The sequence below is a fragment of the Triturus cristatus genome, chromosome 10 (genome assembly GCF_964204655.1).
Source record: "Triturus cristatus chromosome 10, aTriCri1.1, whole genome shotgun sequence".
Taxonomy (NCBI): Eukaryota; Metazoa; Chordata; class Amphibia; order Caudata; family Salamandridae; genus Triturus; species Triturus cristatus.
In genome coordinates this window covers 1,186,442,468-1,186,449,769 of record NC_140593.1, presented here as the reverse complement: position 1 = coordinate 1,186,449,769, position 7,302 = coordinate 1,186,442,468, and positions in this window count along the sequence as shown.

The following is a 7,302-nucleotide window of genomic DNA, read 5'->3' as shown; positions in this document are numbered from 1 at the left end:
GCAGACACATTTGCCCCATTTTTCTGTGGGATAGGTACCCTGCAGCCATGGTGATTGATGCTGATGCCTGTAGATGAGATGAGAGTAGAAGAGCAGCATGGCCTACGTTTAGTACCCACAAAGATTGCAAGGGAACACATCCTCTTCTGGTGTAGTCTGCATTCTGAAGAAAGGCCCCTGAGCACCCAACCTGCTGTGGTACTGGAACAGACCTCTTTAGAATATTGTCTCTTTAGGCTTGCTTCATGGTCAGGGCCATCCCGCCGTGACCAGGTATGTAGTTAGAGGGAAAGGTATGCTGCAGCTAATCATCAGGAGCCTGCACTGAAAAAGAATGAGCAAAGGTCCCTAAGGGGGAGTGTCAACATTTAGGACAAACCATTGGATGATTGGCTTAGCCTGGCATTCAAACACAATTTATTTAATACATTTCTTATATTTCAAATTGAAAACATAAGGTGCCTCAAATAGTGGTGTGGGGCAGTGTGCGTGAACAAATGATTGCAAAGTGTGCAGGTGCTAAACAAATTAATTGAATTTTGCCTATACGAGAGTAGAAGTGGTTTATGTATTAGTACTGGGAAAGATAATTCTGCGGTGATAACAAAGATTAATTGAAAAGTTTGTTGAAAAATCAATAGAGATTTTGAAATTAAATTAAATGATGAATTCACAGCAGTGAACACTGTTTCCAAGTTACTAGTAGTACTTGTTTTTCACTAAAGATTTCAGGCACGTGTGTTTGGCAGCACACACTAGAGTATTGCACGCAATAGTGGAGTACTTTACGGTTTACAACAACAAGATGAATGGAATAGTTTAGTTAACAAGGAGTGCACAAATTAGTCACCACAGGTTAGGCCCCAAACAGTCCAGAAGGCAGTGTGCAGTGTATTTAAAAAGGATGACATGTACTTTTAAGTTTTACATGTCCTGGTAATGAAAAATTCTTAGATTTGTTTTTCATAACTGCAAGGCCTATCACTCCTTTAGGATAGCATTGGGCTACCCTTTTACATTTAATCAGTGCTAACTTTCAATTGGGAGCAGGTAGTCAGTTTCAGTTTGGTGTATAACGAATTGTAATTGAAAACCCTTGTTAATGCTAAAGTTGGATTTAGAGTAACAATTCTAAAAATGTCCCTTTTAGAAAGTTGACATTTTCTTGTCCTAACCATTTAATGGCTGCAGCCTGTATCGTTGGTCACATGACTAGGTGTAGCTGGCACTGGTCTTTGTGTATTGCTCCCAGACACTGAGACAAAGGAAACATAAGTGTTGTCAGGATGGGCCACCTCCCTCTTAAAGAGGGGGCAGAACTGTCACCTACCATAGTTACACATCACAGCTGCTGTGCCCAGTACCCTCATGAATGGTTTTGACACTATATTTTGTGACCCAAGCCATGCTGGTGCCAGGTCGGGGAAGATGGACACTTCAAATCCCTGTGGAGGTGGAACCTCTAGAAGCATCTCCTATTTTAAAGGCAGCACCAAGTATAAACATTGGACCCTCAGACTTAACTCTTGAGTGCACTGCTAGACCTGTTGGTACACCATTGAAAGGACTGCTGTTTTGCCTAAAGGACTGCAACTCTTCTGCCCTGCTGCACTCCTTGCTGAGAAGGAAGACTAGACCTGCACCCTTCATCCCAGGCTGCAGTGACTCTGAGGGTCAGCTGACTGAACCTGTTCTGAGCTACAGTTACACAATAAGCTCTGGAGGATTGGAGGATTCCCTGCAACTGCCCAGATTAACCTGCTGCACTGAACGTATATCTTGACTTGCCTGAGCCTTGCTGGCCTCTACTGGGTGCGTTCCTGACCCCTAGAGGTGCTCCTCAGGCCCTGGACCCTAAGGGGCATATTTACAATGCTCCTGCAGCACTTTTACACTGGACACTTTGTGATGCTTTGGAAATGCAGTGTGTTGGCCCATATTTACGAGGCCACTCAAAGCCACCCTGCATGGCTTTTGATGGCTCTGTGAGTATATGGAGTAAGGCAATGCCTTACTTTGCATGGAAGGGGTGTTGGTGTGAGTGTTCCACGCAACACCCATAGTTTTTGACACTACCTCAGATTTAAAACTCAGCATAAATCTGTGGCGGCACCAAAACTAATGCCTTACCAAAGCAGATGTAATGAGGAAAAATGTTTACATTCCTCCTATTATTTTCCTTTTTCCAAGTGTGCTGCATTCTAGAACTAGGAAAACGCTCACTTTGATTATTTTTGTGCACATAGTGGGCCCTTCCTGCACAAAAAGAGTCATGCCAACAACACAGACACCCTTGCACCATGGTAAAAGGGTGCCTACTTTGGCGCTCAGTTGCAGTTTGTGAGCTGGCAGAAAGGACAGGAATGCACCATATCTTGGAGATATGGCGCATTCCTTCCCTTCTCTTTTGATTTAGGGCAGCGCTGCTAGAAGGCATGCAGCGCTGCCCAATGCCTGTAATTGAAAGACCAACCCAATATGGGTCGGTAACTAACACCATCGACTCTGGGCAGGATTGACACTTGGAATTCACAGTGTCGTTTGCTGAACCGCAACACAGTCGTCAGGCCTAACAACTTGCTGCCGGGGATCGGAAAGCAGCGAGTGGGTAGGTCTGCCGACTCTGTTGCGAATCAGCAAACAACACTGGGAATTACAAGTGTCAAACCTTTCGGGAGTCGATGGTGTAAGTTACGGATCCAGATTGGGTTGGTCTTCCAATTACAGGTACCATACAGTAGGTTTGTTAGGTGGCTTATCAGGGACACTTTACTGGACAACCACCTGTTGTGTAGATAGATTCACTTATATTGGTCCTGACGAATCGCTGCTAGATCATAGGACAACTAGGCGAGAAACATGTTGACCACTTGATAGAGCGCTTAATTCTGAAACATTACTTCAGCAGTGCGCCACCTTGTTTTTAATCAGGTTGGAAGCCCCACTGATTAAAATTATTTTCTCTGGTACTTCCAATTTCTGTTTTAATGTCACTGTTTTCCTGGTAGGAAGTAGGTGCTAAATTTACTGCCCCATTTCTGATAAAGGACAACACTATGGATACTTTTACACCTTAGTGAGACCAGACTGCCCATAGAATGTTAGCAACTATGCATTTGGTTGCTGTGCTTGCTGGTTTTACATCTATCATTGGGGCGAGACTTCCTGCTGCTTTTGCAGGCCACTGCGAGGAATCAAGTCTGCAGGACACAGCCATTATTGGAGGTGAGCCGCCGCAGATGCTCCAGTTGCCGCTGGGGACTTCATGTCCCACAACTCCCTTCTGTCAAACACCAGAGGCTCATCTGCGCTTCTTAAGTCATGCTGCAGCCCCTCAGGGTGGTAAGTGCATGGGCCACACCAGAGCAAAGCCTTTGCCAAGCGCCCGTCTGCACCCGTCTGTGGTAGTTCAAGGCTGAGCTGGGTCACCCCCTAACATCTGTGTCTTTTGTTTCTCCACTTGTGAACGTTAGACAAGTCGTTCTCCTGCCTTCTCTATTGTAGTCATCTGCACTTACAAATGGACAGAAGAAAGGCTGTAGAACCTCTGGAAGAAAGACTGAAAGCTCAAAGCTTTGAAGACCAGATGTGGCTGTTCCAGCTGAAAGGACATTGCCGCTAAGGGATATCGATAACCTGATTGAGGAAGTGGAATCCCTGCTGGGGGTGGAGAAAACGAGAACTAGGGGGAAGGGAATCAGTCTGGTAAAATTGCTCCTCTATTTTCTATTAAATGAAGAGGTCTCATGCGATTGTCTCTCTATATTGTTTTTGCTGTTCGCCAATGCAGTGGCTGTGTGCACACTTTTCTGAGATGTATGTGCAACTGAGTTGCAACAGGAGTCACTATGTGAGTGAACGTAGCATGCTGCCTGTAAAAAGTGTGAAAGGCAACACCTCTGAAAGTTATTTTAAATAAGAGCTATGCCGCAGCCAGCATTGGCAGCATCATATCTCTTTATATTTGTTGTGGCAGGTGGAGGGGGCAACATGGGCAGCTAGAGGAGAGAGAGGTAGCAAGCAATAACAAAGATAGCGGTTTGGTGCAAACAAGAACAAGGACAGGAGTTAGGGGCAAGCAACAACATCGACAGCAGGAGTAGCAAGCAACAATATGAACTGTGGGTATGAGCAAGCTACAACAGAAACATCTAGAAGAGGGTGGGAGTGGGCAAGTAACAGCATGGAGAGTGGGAGGGAGAATGCAATTTCACAGCCAGCGAAAGGAAGGTGGGAGAGGGTAAGCTACAGCATGGACAACAGGCAGAAGGGGCAAGCAACAACACAGATGGCAGGAGGGGGGAAGTACATGAGGGAGCTAGACAAAAAAGGCACTCTCTGGTAGAGTGCTTCAACCTAAAGAAAAAGGTAGCACCTACTCCAATGAGCAGTGGAAGACACAAGTAATGCATCAGTACTCCAGGGGAGGGACAAAAACATGAAGAGGAAGGAAACTTACGGCAGCAGACCAATAAGATGCAAACAAAGTAGAGTGACAATGAAGCCAACCAATGGTAAGCAATAGGTGGCCTCCAAGTCCACTGTATATAAAACAAAAGATCTTGCTTGCACTGTCTTAGGCAAGACCTAATAAATGGTAAAATATTCGGGTTCCTTTTAAATTCTGTCGATCAATCAATTGCCTTCATTCTACCCTCCTAAGGAAGCTTCATACGCGGTAACTGTCGAGACGCGCAAAAGTAAGCTTTTATATTTACTGCGTGTTGTTCGAGCACTATGTATGCACGCTTAGAATTTGTTTTTCAGTTTCATTTTTACTATTATGAATCGTGCTCTTATTCAGTTGTGTGCTGAGAAAGCCACTTAGACCTTTTTAAATGAGTTCCGTTTCGTTCGCCGAATGTTTGTTAACTAAGCGAACTCTGTAGATAGCGCTTTCGTTATTTGGGTCTTATATGCTTTATAAAAGCAATAACTTTAGAAGAAAGTGTCAATGTTGGTATGATGTTGCTGCTAATATTACAAATGCATTGATTTATAGCTTTGAGATTGTCATGCATTATACATTGATTGTATTAAAAAACTAGGATGTTTAAAACTGTATTTTTTCGTTTGAGACTTGCTCATATGGTTTCCTCGGTATTTATCTTACAGATCCCTGATGAAGGGTCTATGAAGGACCCGAAATGCATTGGGCGTGTTAGAAATAGCGCTATGAAGCCAAAACCATATGTAATGAATAAATTCATGGAGTAACAAATTCAAAGAGCTGATGAAAGTTATTTTGAAAAGACGTTTAATTTAGAAAAGAAACACAGTTGTTTCAACAAAAAGTGCACCCATCCTAGGGATTGATGCGTCTGTCCCACTTAGCTTAAAATATTCGGGTGCTCATATAGCATGCCAAGGCTCTTGGGCCAGGTTTGCGCTATATAAAATTGCTGGAAGGAAAATGTTTCTAGTTGTGTGAGCCCAAATGGATCAACTCAAGCAAACCAAGACCATAACTCCTAGACTGCACAGGGCTGTTAAAGGTAAATCCAGCTTTCAGCATAATAATGGGACCTACAGGAATTGAAAATGGTGGTCATTGAAACCAGAAAGGGCTAACAAGAACAAGGGACAGAAATGGGAAGGCATTTTGTGTTCTCAAATATTGGGCAGGTGGCACCCTTAAATATTGCCTTTTGGTAAGTAACAAACCCACATTGCAATACAGTAACAGGTTACAAAAATACAAAATGAGCAGCAAGACCACTATATGTATTTCTCTACAGTAACACGTTACTGAATCACAATTTGTGTTTGCCACTAAATACTGAATCGGTATTTACAAGTGGAGTGTTTAGGGCTTCCCTTCCAAATACTAATTTGGAATGGGATGCAATACTGTTTTGTGACTAAAATTAGGTTGCAAAACATTACTATTTTACTGACTACACAAATGTCGCGGTAGCCCCTGCCCCTTTGTAACTGTTGACAAAAACATTTATTAGAGTACGCAGTGGTCCTGTCCCTCCCTACTCTTTAAAAGATGTTACTTTAGCTTTTCTTTCTTTTTTTTAAACACATCCTGTTTACCTTTAAGGAAAACGTGCTGCATTTAAAAAAAAGACTGCTTAAAAGAAATCACAAACACGTTGATCTGCTGACCCCAGCAGGCCACTATCACTGTGATGGCTGAGAATCACAGTGAGTCACATTTTATGGCCTATCTTATTAGTATTGTTGAGGTAGGTCAAATTGTGACCCACTTCGATTTGGTATTTTGTATTGCTGTATATTTGATTTCTTTTAGGGGTCCAGAGTATCATGTTGTATTTAAATTATATATATCTGTAACATATTGTCTTAAGGAAAACAATGTTTATAAAAAAAGAAAAATTTATAAAAAAGCATATTTGTACTTTTAAAAAACAAAAAGACAATTAGACAATGTTGATGTAAATGCAATGAGAGAGGAAACCATGAATAATAAATTAAGAAAAATAAACAACAAAGGGGCCGATTCCGAATCGTTAAAAATTTCCCCCGTACGAATCGTATCCGGTTTTTTTACCGTACGAATCGTACAAGTCCCGTACAAACTGGCAAGTACGATTCGTGTGTGAAAAAATCCATACGAATCGCATTGGGAAAATACCCCGACACGTCATCGGGTCGGAAAAAGTGTCCGACACGTCCCCGGACAGTTTTACCTACGAATCGGGAAACTGAAGTCCGAGCGCTCAAGTACGATCCGTCCCGTCCGTCGAATGCAGAACTGTATGGAAAAAACACCGCACGGTGCAAACTCACATAGCAACTATGGAGACGTCCAAATAGTTGCCCGCATATGTGCCGAACAACCCCCAGCACACCCCCCCCACGTACGCGCCGTACCCCAGCACCCCCTCATGTCCGTGCCGTACCCCCACCCCACCCCGTAGGTACGGAGTGTACCACCACCCCCGCAGGTACGGAGCGTACCACCACCCCATAAGTACGGAGCGTACCCCGACCCCATAGGTACGAGGCGTACTCCCACCCCCCCTATGTACGGTGCGTTACGCGCTGGTGGGTCCACAGCGTACCTACGGGGGTGGTGGTATGCTCCGTACCTAGGGGGGAGGTGGGGGTACGCTCCGTCCATAGGGGGGGCTGGGGGTACGGCACGTACATACGGGGGGGCGGGTGTACGGCGCGTACATATGGGGGCTGGGGGTACTGCACGTACATACGGGGTGGGGGTATGTGCTGGGGACGGTGCTTACATACGGAGGCTGGGGGTACGCACCGTCCATACGGGGGTGGGGGCACACACCGTACCCCCAGCACCCCGTCTGTACGCGCCGTACCCCC